This window comes from Solea solea, chromosome 12 (genome assembly GCF_958295425.1).
Source record: "Solea solea chromosome 12, fSolSol10.1, whole genome shotgun sequence".
Classification (NCBI taxonomy): Eukaryota; Metazoa; Chordata; class Actinopteri; order Pleuronectiformes; family Soleidae; genus Solea; species Solea solea.
In genome coordinates, this window is record NC_081145.1 from 5,563,563 (window position 1) to 5,579,001 (window position 15,439).

Here is a 15,439-nt window from a genome sequence, read left to right on the forward strand (position 1 = left end):
CAGAGCCATTACGCAGTCAATAAAAGAGATATTAGGAAACCTTGTGAAACAAATCTTCTGTGGATCATTTTGTGAACATTTGACATTAAAATATACACTTGTTTAGGATTTTAATGACAGTTTTCCACCTTATTATTTTATTTTAGATGTATTTGTGTCTGTTACATGAATAGATTAGAATTTTATTGTGACATATTCATCATTCCGTATCAAAACAAACACCTTCACTTTGAAATATCATCATGGATATTTTAATTGCGATATTAAAATAAAGTAGTAGTCTAAAATGACTTGGAGGAGACAAAGTTAAGGAAATGTTAAAGCCTAACTTTCATTAATTTTTTTTATGACAGAGTATATTTTACTATTATTAGGTTATTTAGCTCAGGAATCTCATTGTACAGAAAATGAAAGTCTGTGTGAACAATGTTTCAGAGCTCCAATGTCTCAAAGCCGGCTTTCAGGGGAGCTTGTGTCCTTTTCGGGGGAGCCGAGTTCCCCTTTAATCAAACATCTCCTTAAATTGAACCATGGCCTTACTGAAGAGAAAAAAAGCTTTTAAGAATAAAGTTGAAATATTCTGAGAAATAAAAGTCAAAATATTACAATACAATTCTTTTCTTCTTTCACTTTTTTACTGGCGTAAGCCTCCATCCACATGTCATAATGGGTAAATCGTCTGTGCAAAGCCATATTAGTTTATCATAAGAATCATGCCCTCTGGTGTTGTTGTGCTAACAACTGCTGTGCATCGTCAGTGTACTCCTCCTTCTGGATCCGAAATATTACTTATCAATCTAATTTTTTCTTAAGAAACTATAAAACCTCTTTGAAGAGCTGCCTCCTGCACAAAGAAGAACATTTCTGTCTGCCTGTGTGATTCAGAAGAGACTTCAGTCCTGATACTGATGCTAATGTGGTGCTGATGTGACCAAGTATTTCCTTATTTATGAAGCTCAAACCAAAGTGTGACTGAAAATGATATCATGACTTCATTCTTGTAAAATTACAACTTTTTCTCATAATATTACGACTTTATTCAGTGATATTATGACTTTTTACAATGCAATTTTGGTAATACTATGACCTTTTTTAATAATACAAAGTAATTTTAGTAATATTATGACTTTTTCTTGTAATATTAGAACTTTATTCTTGTAAAATTCTGACTTTTTTCTTATAATATTATGATAATTTTCTCGCAGTATTATTATTTGAAATTTTGAAAGCGTAGTTTTTTTCCCCATCAGCATGGCCCTAATACATAATATAATGTAAGTATTGTCCCTTTCTTTCTGGTTTTTCTTTGGTTTTATATAACAACAACATCAATAATAATAATAATTACACGGCACATGGGTTATGTGTATATAGCAAAAGTTATGTCAAAATTGTATTCATGAACTATCCAGTGAAGCTGTATGACACAGCAAAATGGATGAGAACATGCAAACAAACATTAGTGCCAGTAAGAGCGCTTGATAAATATTGTTTATTTAGTCCTGTACCACTTATGCCTCAGAGACAATAAAAGCCCAACAACATACAACTGTAGAAAACTAACGGTACAAGGTTTTATTATTGTAATCAATAAACTATAGGGGCGGAAAAAAGTGTTCATTTGTTTTTATACTACACCCATGTTACTCCTGCAATAACAACATGATTCATCTAAGAAGCAACGTTGCATTCAATTACCGTACGAGTGTTTGCCAGGACAACAACAGCCTCAAGTTAGCCAATAACAGATGCTTAATCCTAAATTTGCATTCTTGCATTATAAACTGGGCAAAATTATAATGTAGATTTGTGGTTTGTGAGAGAACTAATTTACCGAAAACAAATCCATTCTTGCTCTATTGATCTACTGTACATGCACAGTTGTTCTCGTATACCTGCCGGTTTTTATCATGTTCAGCAGTCTCACGTGTCAAACACTGAGCAGCTCAACCGTAGCATCACTACATCATGTTTATGTAGTGGCCAGAAAACGGTTTATGTGGAATAAAATAAAAATAGAAACACAGAACGAGGTAAAGATACGTGAGGGGAATTTTAAAGACCTTGTAGTGATGCTTCATCAATGTGTAGTTTTGAGCTCAGTTGACTCTTCAGGAAAGAGTCTTAAACTCAATGAAAACAATGAAGAAAGTTGAATTGATGGAGGAAAAAAACGGGAGAGAATGTGAAGCTAGTTGCAAAGTCACAACTGTCTTAACCACAGAGCGCACACGCCACAGCACACGCCACAGCTGAATGCCTCTGACACCACCCTCACCACTAAAAACAAACACAGTTTCATTATTATCAGATTTACACTCGGGTCCGGGATTAGAATATTCGTCAAATATTCTAAACTCAGCCAATAAGAGCTAGTAAAAGTAATGCAGGGTTGAATTTACAGGAGCAGCCAACAAGATGCATCCAGAGACCATCGTAAATGTCATCTTCTGCATCAAGATGCAGTCGAGAAACCTTCACTTCTGCAAACAGAAACTAACACTAACTAAATGCTTGCTGCTGCCGTCTTGCCTACACCAAAAATGAGATAATTGAAGAAAGATATGTATTTTTTTAAGCAAACACAAGTTTTGTATCTTTTTTTGATATATTACAAACAGTCACAGTAACTGTTCCTCTCTTTAATCAAGCATAAAACCAAATCATTCCACTCAAACCACTCAGCAGTTGAGGTTTGTAGATCATGTCCTTTTTTTGTTTTCACTGTCATGTTGCAATTTGACCAGCGCCATGTGAACGTTTGTCAAACGGAGCTTGTGTACCCACTCTTCTTTTTCCACAGGTGCTGCCACTTCAACAATCAGACTGTGGAGATTCAAAGTGGGGAGAAATGTGGGACTGGTGATTTGGAGCCATGCTGATACGCTGATACTTTCTTCAGTGGAGAAACAATGTATTTTACTTTGATTGTTTAAGCTTGGTATACATATATATATAAATATATATGTGTATACATATATATATACTTGGTACCTACAGTTTTTATAAGATCCACTCAGATATTGTGTACTGTTGTTGTTTTCTTTGTTGCTTTTAAACATTTTAAACTTTGTTTTGTGCTATTGTTGCTGCTATTCTGAACTATTCAATTAATAAGCCTCGAGCTTTAGCTTATTCCTTCTTCAGGTCATTGATTTTGAGAAATGTATGTTGAACTCTTTTCTTTTTCAAAACAAAATGAAATAAAATGCATTAATTTGTTCATATAAATAACTATAGATCTAGTGCTATACAGTCTGATTCATTCATTCATTCATTTATACAAACCTTTTTTCCAGCCTAATCACAACACGAGCTACACTGTGGAGATGGCATAAAATAGGAGACTTTCATGGGGATGTTTTATCATTTGTCTCAACTTTAATCAGCGTGTTAAATTATTAAAACGGCCAAATCCAAACCCTGAACTGGAGCCTCTGTGTGTGGTGTCACATAGCAAAGAAGATTATTTCACGCCTGTAGACTGAGCTAAATTAATGCAATCAGATACCATCTGTTAATAGAAGAGGCTAAATGTCAGCGATACTCAGATCAGTTTCCTCCTGGCCGTCCTCGTGCCGACCCACTTCTCAATAAAACAAAAAAAACTATTCCAATACTAGAGTATAGCTGTGGGATGTATATATATGTTGGGTTTATTTATGATATAATATCATTAAAATGTGTATACAAAATAAGACATCATACTGTATTAGCCATTTGTGAGGGAATATACTATAAGTATGTTTGTATAAGTGTATAATCATTTTAATATAAAAGCCTTAGAATAAAAATAGGTTGTGCTTTACAGAGGTGGCCATCTTGTGCTGCCATGCTTCTTTTCAGAAATAATTAGTTTTACATGGGGCGGGGGAGTCATGTCATTTTACCACATTTTAACCATAAGGACCAGAGAATGTCCTGTGACTAAGTGCTTTTGGCCAATATCTGGCAGTTATTTCCAATTTACTGCATGTTAAAATACTGTTTTAACAATTTAAAATGAAGAAAAACAACGCAAACATAAGATTGTGCATGCTAAATTTGAAATGTTAACAGTACAAAGCATATTTACAATAAAAAATGTTCATTCTCTCAATGTCCAAAATCAGGCCAAAAAAATTGAAACTATGTACAGGCGTTTTTCCCACTCTCTCCTCTCTGGCAACAAAGACACTGATTCTCTGGCTTCCTGCAACAGTGTGAGTGAAATTACCGTAATAATAATAATAATAATAATAATAATGACTTTGATTTATAAAGCGCCTTTCACAAAACCCAAGGTCGCTGACCTTGCCACACATTGGCTTTGAAGTGCAACTTCTCGGCTTTCAAAAACCCGTTGGAATTTTTCCGATAGCACAAACGGTTGCGTAACTACAGTGATGCAACGCGTCACCAATACGCTCAGTTTGGAAGGGTCAATTTGACGGGATAAGAACTCTCAGTAAAACCACCACAAGTGGGAGGGGCCAATTGATTTATGCACCGCCACTACTTCCTGTTGTCATGTGTGTATGACGTTGCTTCCTGATCTCAGACCACAAGAGCACACACACATCAACATGGCACCAGGAAAAGGTCAAACACCTAAAATGCAAAACCAGACCAGGGACTGGTTGATTATATTAGCCACATATCCTCAGCCTACTATAGCGACACGCAGCACACCAGGAAAATGCTTGGGGCTCCAAAGAAAAGGGGGCCCCAAGCATCAATGACAAGCATAAAGCCCCCTAACATACAGCTCACCATCTTTACATCCAAACCCCCACAAGTGACACTGCATGACACTACTCATAAAGAACATAAATAGCAGATAGGCCCCCAGGAACTGGTCCTAATGCTATGACGTACACTTTTAAGTGATTCATGTTTAAAAGTAAATGTTCAACGTTTGAAAAGCACTGATTGCATTTTTATGAGGGCTCACGGTGAACAGATGATGGTGAAGGGCCCAATTACCCGCTCTTTCTGGGCCCCCCATAGTCTAGGATCACGTCTGAGCTTATGTAACTAAAGCCACTTAACTGTAAGCAATCACAGACTTTTCCGACGCCTCCAGGCTGAAAAATCACTGGAAAACAACTTGTAAACAGAATATATTTATTTTTGATGCACATTTTCCCTGCTGGTCTATTCGTACAGCATCAGTATAACCTGGACTCATTTTACCCTTTTGACCTTTTGACCTAAGTTAAAAATCGTCACAATCTTTACTGACATGGCAAATTTGGACTAAAATCACTGAGACGCCATTACCTCTTTACCTCTCCATGTAAAACTAATCCTGTCCGAATAGCTTCACTATGCTACACTGTGTGCTACATTCTCCTTTAGATATCACTAAATCCTGGACCTTGAGCATCTTTAAAGATATTAAATGTAACATTTCTTATTTAAAATATCTCAAATGATGAGACTACTACGTGTGTGTGTATGTGTGTGTGTGTGTGTGTGTATGAGCACTGAGCTTACTTCATATGTTTCCAGCACTCTAAATCCATAAAGATCCATATTGTATATTTAAGGTCGTGGACTGTTTCATTTATTTCAGTCAAATTTTCATGATGTCATCCGCTTTGCAGAGCTGCTGCTACAGTTTCAAACTTTTATATCCTCCTCTGTGCTCGATAAAATGCTCGGACTCAAGTGTGAAGCCACACATCTCCAATAAATATGCCACAATAAAGACCTTGTTGAAAAGAAGGAAAAGAATGTGAACACGGAAGAGAAATGCTACAGTGTTTTTAACACGGTTGCGCTTATTTGCATTACCGTAATTATGCGGCGGTTTCTGCTATCATTAAAATGTAAACGTTTTCTGCAGGCTGATAAGTGTTTTTTACGGTAATTTCAAACCTCAAACCTCCACCATGGCTGCTTAGTTTGCCATATCTGGATCACCCACCAGTCCTTGAACCATAACCCAGAACATTGTATCAAAATCCATCGTAACTTTTATGCTGCTCCCAAACAGACACACATACAGAATGCAGAGGAAAAAAATCCCCACCTCACCTCTACATTACTTCTAAACAAAAGAATACATTACTGTGTGATTACCAAAGCAGCACACAACTACCTGCACGTGTGGATGTTCTATTTCCAACAGCTGCGGCTGATTGTTGTTTTCTACAGAAACAGAAAAGTTGAATATTCCAGCAGGAGAAAATGTCAGTGTCCATCTGTGATTTCACGGCTCTTACAGCTCTAAATACTAGAGCTTTTGTCAACACAGCCTCAGTGTTTAACTTCCCTTCAATGATCGACCAGTCGTCCACTGACCTCGGCAGCTCCACACCCCGTGTTTGCAAAAATCCAAATAGCAGAGAGAGAGAGCGAGAGAGACAGAGAGAGAGAGAGAGAGAAAAAGAGACAGACAGACAGACAGACAGCAGGAGAGGGAGTCTCACAGTGACAGATGAGACTGATTCCAGCCCCAAAGTGCTCGTCTCATCCTTGATGGGGGGTTAGAGACAAACAGTCAATCATTCTTCACAGCAGCTTGCCTTAAAACACACACACACCTATCAGTTCCTATGCAGTCAAACAGAGCTTCAGCATTTACCCCAATGTTCACGTCAGAAGAGAGAGAAACACCAAATGAGATGGAGAGATAATATTTGTAGTCTGTGTGAAGTCCAGCTGTGCATTTTTGAGCTGAGAAAACAGAAGGGAAAAACCTGAAAAGCAATTAGATGAAGCCTGTGTGTGTTTTTTTAATGGTGCTGGAATCTTCTCCAGAGAAGACGGGATTTGTTCTGTTGCTTAACCATCCAGTACCTTCTTTTTATGTATTAGTCTTCTGTTTTTGTGTTAAGGCCATGATTCTCAAACCGTGGTACGTGTATCAGAAACACTGTTCTACTGTGTATAATAGGAGTATGTGACCAGAGTGGAGCTGAGGAGTGTTTAATAACAAAATAATTAAATAATAAAATAATAATTAGAGTCACCTTATCTCTCGCTCCATCTTAATCTAATTTCACTGTGAGGAAGAGGAGGAGGATGACTGGGAATAAATCTGCCTCCTGTGAAAAGTCTGTGGCTGACTTTGCTCGACCTATTGACACCACTGTATTTTAACGTTGGAGATCATGGTGTTACGTCAAGAGCTCAATATTTTCTCAGGTGGTACTCAGTATAAATCACACAGGTCATCTTCACTGCTCAGAAGGATGCAGTCTGTGAAATACATCTTTAAAGAAGTGCTTTCAAATTAGCAGCAGCTTCAGGAGTCTTTCCACTGCAACAACTGACAAATGAAACTGAAAAATCTGTTCCAAAAAACAGCTGATGGATGGGAAATAAATCCAAAACAGGAAAAGTATAAAATTCATACAGCATGAAGATGAAAAGCCATTTTGTGCATTTACCTTCTTGCAGAAGAGAAGATCAATACCACTCTCATGTGTGTGCCTAATAAAACTCATACACCAGCAGAGAATCCACTCTGTCCTGCTCTTCTTCACAAGTGAACACCTTTCCTCACCTTCACAGTTAAATGCCCCTAATGCCTTTAAAGGCACACTCTCCTGTACAAGTGCTTCTCATAAATCTGGTTAAATACACATGTTCTTTTTATATTGTAAAAACATTTTCTGTGAGTTTGCCACCGAATCTGTTCAATCTTACAAGCTGTCTGCAGGCTTGAGACCTTGTTTCTCTTCATGTATCTCCTCAGTGCTCAAGGGAAAACGTCAGTCGCTTTCTGTGTCACTTGACTGCCATTTACAGGGCCAATTAAAAACAATCCACAGGTCCTGTGTGTCATTACAGCACACGTGAGTCTTAGTACAAGAATGGAACATTTGTACCAAAGCACAGAGATGTAGAGATTTAAAGGCAGGACATCACCTCTGTGGCTTCCTTGCCTGCAGCATGCGAGCGCTCTGCTGAGAACACAGAGACTGACTCAGACGTGAAATGACTCTGTCACTTGTCTCTGTCACTACAGACTGGCAGACAGCTGGACCTGCACGAACAAGAGTAAAACATGTGGCACCAAGTTTGACACATTTGTGAAAATGTCGCCAGTGATTCATCTCTTTCAACGACATCGTATCGTTACTGCTAATTACTGTCAGCTGGATAAACATAAGCATGTTTGAGAATGAATAAACACAGAAAAAAAACATTAATGGAGAGCAGGAAAAGTCCATGGTGGTGATAACCACCAGCCTGATTTAGGTTTTGTCAAGCCTGGCAAACCTTTGTTGCATCTATATTTTCTCCTCTGATCAAGAGATTTTTGAGAGGGGTTGGTGATTTTTGTTTTTAGGTTTGGTAACATTTAACATTCCTGACCCACAGCTGCAATGAGCTGTGTTTGACTTAATTGCCAATCCCAGCTCATACAGTATCAGGCAAAAGACAAAAGGTACACCCTGGACAGGTCGTAAGTAAAGATGCATTTTGTGCTCGGTTATTTTGGTTTATACCTGGTCCCTGGTACTTTTTTTTAGTTCCAAGCGAGCTGAGCTGATACTCTGCATGACGTCGCCAGACAGACCGAACTGTAGATCAGTTAAAAAGACCCAACAATCTCCAACAATTACCAGGGAAATGTCTAAAATCTCAATATTTAACAGAGGAGTCTGGTGTATTTAGGGACAGCACTGCTGATCGCGATCACGACCGGTGAGCTGCATCACAAACCCTGCCGCTGTATGTCCGTGCAGTGACTGTGTGGGGTAAGGTTATAGGAGATATATATAGGTGAGCTTGGGTCAATAATGCACGTGTTTTTGTATGTTTGTGTCTGATGCTGATTGTTACTGGCTGCATGTCACCATTGGCTCAAAGTGGTTTCAAATACTCCTAGCACTATAGCAGCTCCCATACAGTAATGGCGGCTGCACAGTCTCACTGGTGGCAATGTGAACCCTGTGCTGTGCTGTGCTGTGCTGTGCTGTGCTGTGCTGTGCTGTGCTGTGCTGTGCTGTGCTGTGCTGTGCTGTGCTGTGCTGTGCTGTGCTGCAGGTGTACCTGCAGCTCTTTGGATGTGTGTGCGACCTCTGTGCTCCACCCTGCACTCCAGCTAATTGAAACAGATGGAGGAGTCGGGGAGGGTGAGGAGGAACCCCCGAGGGCAGCGGTGATGAAAGGAGAAAAGAGGCACGGAGCATGTCGAGGCCAGCAGGTGAGGACACAGAGAGGACCCCTTTTACTTCTGCAGCACATGTAAACAAACAATTTTACCTGGCGAGGCGTCTTAATGAGCGACCATGAGTCATGAGACGCTCTGTAGAACACAGAGGAAACATCCAGGAAAAGGAAAGCTCATGAATTTCTCATCACGTCTATTAACCCAAGATGTATTTTTTAATATAAGGTGTTTTAATTTCTCCCAGAGTTATTAAAGTTAATATTAAATTCAGCGTGGGGTATTAGCAGCAGTAAAAAGGCCCTTATTAAAGATACTAAAGTGTGTGCTAGCAGAGCATCATGTTCAAATCCTCACAGCATCTTGGGAAATTTATGGAGCACAAGTAGCAAAGAAACATGTCTTCCTCCTGTATGGCTTTCTTACCTATTTCTACCACTTCTGGTTGTTTTACTCATTTCTGTTTCTTTTTGTGTCCTTTATTTATCAACAAAGCTTCAACAATTAAGTTTTTTATTGTGAGAATGTATGTGTTTTGCTCACATTTTTGCCCTGTCACTGTGCTATTTAATTTTTTCGTCACTGCCCCTTTATTGAGGTTTCTTGAATATTGTGCTAATATATATATATGCTAATGCAATGTATTGAAGTAGAATTAAAACATGCAATGCAATAATTTGGGTGAATCGCAAAAACTTTGAGTGGTCATCAAGACTAGAAAAGCGATATGTGAATACAAGACTATTTACCATGTGAAAATAATGGTGCTGGTGACCCTGCACAAACAGACAAACAACTGCAGTTCATTTATCATTTACTCTGTCCTACCTGTAGAAATGGGTCCCACACAGGCGGAGGAGACAGTGGAGAGGTAGAGCAGCGTCCCACCGACAAAAGTCCAAAACAATTCTGTGGTGAAAAAGCATAAAACTCCAGTGACCACAAAGGACAACACTGTATCTGCTTCTATGAGAGTCAAGAAAGAACCTGTGCAGTTTTCTGGGCAGTTGCTTGGGAGACATGTGGCTGCTGCTCTCAGGCTGTCCAGCCAAACACTGTCTGTCCCTGTGTGTCCCCTTGTGTGTGTGTGTGTGTGTAAGTAGGGTATTGCGGCCTCTCTTTGTTGTCCATGGTAAGAGGATCCTGGCTCTTGAAACAGTACCTGTCCATTCAAAGGGAGATGGACAGACTTAGCTGAGTCATGAGGAGATGTTAGCCATGCAGGCTGGAGCAGACCGGTCAGAGACGAAGGAGGGGGGGTGAATACCTCCTCTGTGAAAAAAGGAAGGAAGCAAACTTTTCAGCAACTTCCCAGTAATTACTTATCAGTGTGTGTGTGTGTGCATTTTTCATCATGAGGTGGGTTCAAAGGTCCACTTTGTCAAGGGGGGGGGGGGGGCAGCAGGGGATGATACGGCTGAGGGGGTCTGATGTGGATGAAAGGGAGAACAGAAAATGAGGCGGATAGAGTGAAAGAGATCACTTTTTACCTGTGCATAAACTCTCCCTCTCTGCAGAGGTAATCCACACCTGCATTAATAATTAAGGAATGCTTTTTTTTGTGAGTGCCTGAGAGGAATCCAGCCATTGTTTCCTTTCAACTGCAACCTTTTCTTTCACAGTCAGCAAAGTTCTGTTATTCTGGACGGCACTTCATCACATCTGAATTAAAAAGGTAACTATTTACTTCTGATAATTAACTTTCTCAAGCTGTGGCATCATGACACACACACACACACACACACACACCTGACTATCCTAATATTTTGCTCACTCTTCCACCTGAGGAGGGCAGTGTCCATCACTCATGTCAATGAGGCTTCTGGGTATTTAACAGTCTGCGAGTCAATGCACACTGATCTCATCTCAGATGGAGGCAAAAAAGCCAATTTGCATATTCATGCTGAAACTGAACAATGCGGACTAAATCTGATGAGGGTCACCTTCAAGGAAAGACACAGCTGATTTCAGCTGATCACTGTCAAGCGCTGTCTATAGACAGACACAAGGAGGGGAACAGAGAACAGTTGGTGGCACGCCAATATGTGGCCAGCATAAAAATGTTTATTTATACACACACACACACACACAGCTTCATGCAGCTATCCTTTTAAGGACATGCACTGACTTCCATTAACTTCCATTAACACCGAGCGTGTTGCAGGCGACATGTTTGCACAAGCGCACATTACTGTAATTACGGTTTGACGGTTTATGCATCGAAAAAAATCTGACAGTTTTTGAAAGCTGAGAAGTTGCGTATCAAAGCCAACATGCGGTTATTATGGTGATTTCCCTCGTGCTGTTGCAGGAAACAGGAGAATCAGTGTCTTTGTCGCCAGAAAGGGAAACGGCGGAAGGATGCCTGTGCGTAGTTTTCATCTTTTGGCCTGTTTTTGGACAGGCCATATTTTAAGAAAGAACATTTTAATATGTGTTGTACTGTTCAAATTTCAAATAGAACACGCAAAATCTGGTGTTCATGTACAACTACAGTGTTTTTTTCTAAATAAACCTTTTTGTTTTTTTTCATTTAAAATTGTTAAGTCACTATTTTAACATGCAGTGAACTGTAAATAACTGCCAGATATTGAAAGTTATTCTGAAAAAAATGAACAAAAGCACTTTTTTATGGTTAAATACGCAAAAAAGTCCAGACAGACGCTTTGAGGCGTAGGTGTTGAAGGGTTCATTTGGACAGCCTGAACAAAGTGTTATCCCTGACCTTAAAATAAATACTTCACTGATATGCATGTGGCTTTGTATCGCTAGAATAGCAGTAGTATTTTTAAAAAATTGTGCTTCCCTCCCTCAGTTTTCCACTGACTTGTAAAAAAAATCAGTTTTTCCCCTTTCCAATTACATCAGCGTTCAAGGTTTGAAACTACAACGCCAGTTTTTAGACTCACCCATAGGGGGACGAGACTTCAAAAAGTAAACACGGTGTCCGCCATCTATGCAAATAGTTCGTGATCAAATGTAGTTTTCAATCTGATATGGCTGCAGGGGAAAAAAGCTGCATTTCGGTAAAAACAAAAAGCCGGCAGCTGCCGGCGAGCACCGGGCACTGGCCGGTGGGGGACAAGTATTTCGTTTAGTATTTTTATTTTTATTAAATATTTAATTCCTCACAGGGATTTGTGTGTTTACACAACTAGCGTTGTCTGCTTCAAAGCTTGAGACAGCGAGACGCTCGCAGGGCAGCGAGCGCAGTGCATTCTGGGAGTTGTTGTCGCTCCTCTACATGAGCCAAAATTAAATTATTCTGCCTTTCTCACTTCAAATATTATTTCACATCTCTACTACATAGATGACCCAGTTTTAATAGACATTCATCTTTCCAACGGTGAAATATTCCTTTAACCATCACCGGTTAATGCAGAACTATGCAGGATTTTTACCCTAATTTAACAGCTTCATAGTCATTGTGATGGTTGAATGTCTGGTTGTGTGGAGATCGGCGGCTGTCTCCACTCCTTCTATACCGGAGAGGAAAACCAGCCTTGCTAGAGGAGGCCCAGAGTCCTCAGAATCACAAAGTTTCAGGAATTGCTTCACAGCACTATACACACACACACACACACACACACACACACACCCTTGCCAGGTACCGGCTATATGATCAAGACAGCGAATAGCGTTATTTTAGACGTTCATCGCGACGGGCCTGTCGTAAAAGTAGCGAGGAAACTGTTGTCGGAGGAAGTGAGGAAGAGTAAACCACTGTGTGACGGAGGGAGGGGCCACACACGAGTAAACATTGTACTGGCTTTTTTTGAATGGCGAGAATTGAAAAACACAGAACACAGCTCTGTAGATCTCAAGGCAAAAATAAAAATCCACCACACTTGCAAAGTTCTACTTCAATGTCTAATCTCTAACCACAATTCAGATATCGCTCTGAACTTAACCACGCCAAACATATGAATACAAATCCATCAACTGTCACATAAACTGAAACAAGGAACTTGTATTATCTCATGACATGAGATAATACATACATTTAACACCTTATTACACCTTTTTAGAATGAGCTGACATCACTATGGCCCAAAACATGGAGATCAAAGCATGAACTAGCGCGCCGCTACCATGAAGAGCAGAAGACGGTTCAGCTTGTACAGGTTTTTTAAAGATTGCTTATGATCTATTGACACTTTATCAACATTGACTTTGAAGAGGGTGCAGCTGTTTGTCTGAACCAGCGGGGACAGAAGGAAATATTGATTTTAGCCCAACAAAAGATTTACCTGATAAAATCTAAGCCTGCTTAATTCACAAGAACGTTTAGAATAAGTCTTCAGCAGCTTAATCTTGCCGTTACACAGCCTGCTCAACCTAGAATCTAAAGATTGTACAAGTCCTTAAAGAGAACATTTGAAGAACACAAATTGAGATTAAAAACTACTGTGTGCTATAGCTGATTTTCTCTGTGGACTTCAGTGCAGGGCGTGAACAGTTTATGATATCATTTAAGTAAGATGTTGTAGACATAAGTGGGCATAGAGAGCATTAGGTGAGCCTTTTGTTAAGTGGCTGTTCTCTGTTCTGTCCCTGCTGGCGGCCATGTAATGAGAGTGAGCAAATGTCAGGCTGGTTTACACAGTCAATGTGTCACTACCTCATGCAACCACACTTCAAAAAACCTGAACCGTCCCCTTAAGCTGTGGCATTCATAATTGCAAGAGTTGTTCTGTACTCCAGCTGGAACTCTGTCACCTCTCAAAAAATGTGAAAGAGCCCAGCACCGAAAGACAGGGACCAGCTTTTAATAAGTGCGAGACCCTCGAAATGAGATCTGGGTTTGTTAGTATTGAAGTGGTAGAATAATTCATTTAAGGATTTATATCTACTCTGAGAATAACCCCAGGAACATACTGTATACGGGAGTGGATGTGCAGTGTGATAGCTTTAATACCCAACTGACAGGAGCAGGAGATTCAGCTCAGTGAAGAGTCACTGCTCAAAATGATGTGGCTAATAGCTTGCCATGCCAATTTTCGAGTAAAATCTAATTAGACACTTGTATGGTCTAACTTGCTAATTAATTTACAGCTTTTCTCTGCTTCCTCGCCAAATGGATTCCATGTGATGTAAGGAATCTGGCACAGGAGGCAGTAACAAGGATAATGAGTGATGCTGTTCTCCGTGAAGTCAGAGCCTCATTATGAAGCTGAGAAACAAAATTCTGTTCCATCTCTTTAGCACTGATGGGTTAGTTTTTAAATGCAGTGTTTAAGCAATCTATGAGGGTGTTTAACACAGATGGATGCACCTCAAATCTGACTTTACTTCTTTGTCAATGGGTTAGACGTGTGTATAAATAATCTAAAAAAAGATTTATGACATACATGCAGTGGATGCAGCCATGGTCGACTTGCATGATCTCACACATGTTGTCACTGGTCACATTTAACTTGTATATAAGTAATTTTTTTTCAGTCATCTGTTAATTCTCCATTGCTGATACTTTCAATCACTGGTCACATGGTGCTGAAATACATGAAAATCAATTCATTGCAGTAAGCACTTAAGGTCACTGTTGTTGTGCATATTTTTACATATATACAAAGTAATAAACAAGGGAATGAGCTACAGGTGCAGAGGTGGAAGGGGTCGACACACAGGTGAGAGGAATGACGAGAAGCAATGACAGTGGAAAAACACTCTGAACATGGCAGGACAGGAGAAAGCAGACAGAAGGAGTCAAGAAAACAGGAAAAACACGGAAAGCAAGGTCACATAGAGAACACAGACCTCAGCCAAGGCTTTCACACTTTGTCACCTGTGTTGTACAGTATATAAATATATATATACATATATATATATATTAAAATACTGGCAACTGACATGTTTACACTTTGATCCACTGGTTCTGGTTTTATATAGAACTTTACCTGCTAATAACGATTAGAATCTCACATAAGCATGACAGACACAGGATTTCTTGAAAATGTTAAATTTTTTGTGGCATCATGAGTGTGAGACGGCGCTGCATCAAGAATTACTCAAGTTGAAGACGAGACAAACAATGAACAAGAAATCTGGCTCATCTGTTGGTTAATGCAGGACAACTTGTGTTTCCTCCACATAAGAGCAAAACATCAAATCCTATTATTTTATGTGAACATACGACACATATACGCTGCAACAGTGGGCGCAGCCATTTCTCCCGGCTATTGGGTTGTTTACCCACAATGCCCTGCGTTGTAGTCCGCTTCCTTGCACATTTACACCTCGTCATCAAACATCATCTTTACAGCAAACAAACTAGGGTTCAATTAAGAAGGGCTGGTGTGAATCACTTTTTTTGTTTTGTTTTTAAGTAAA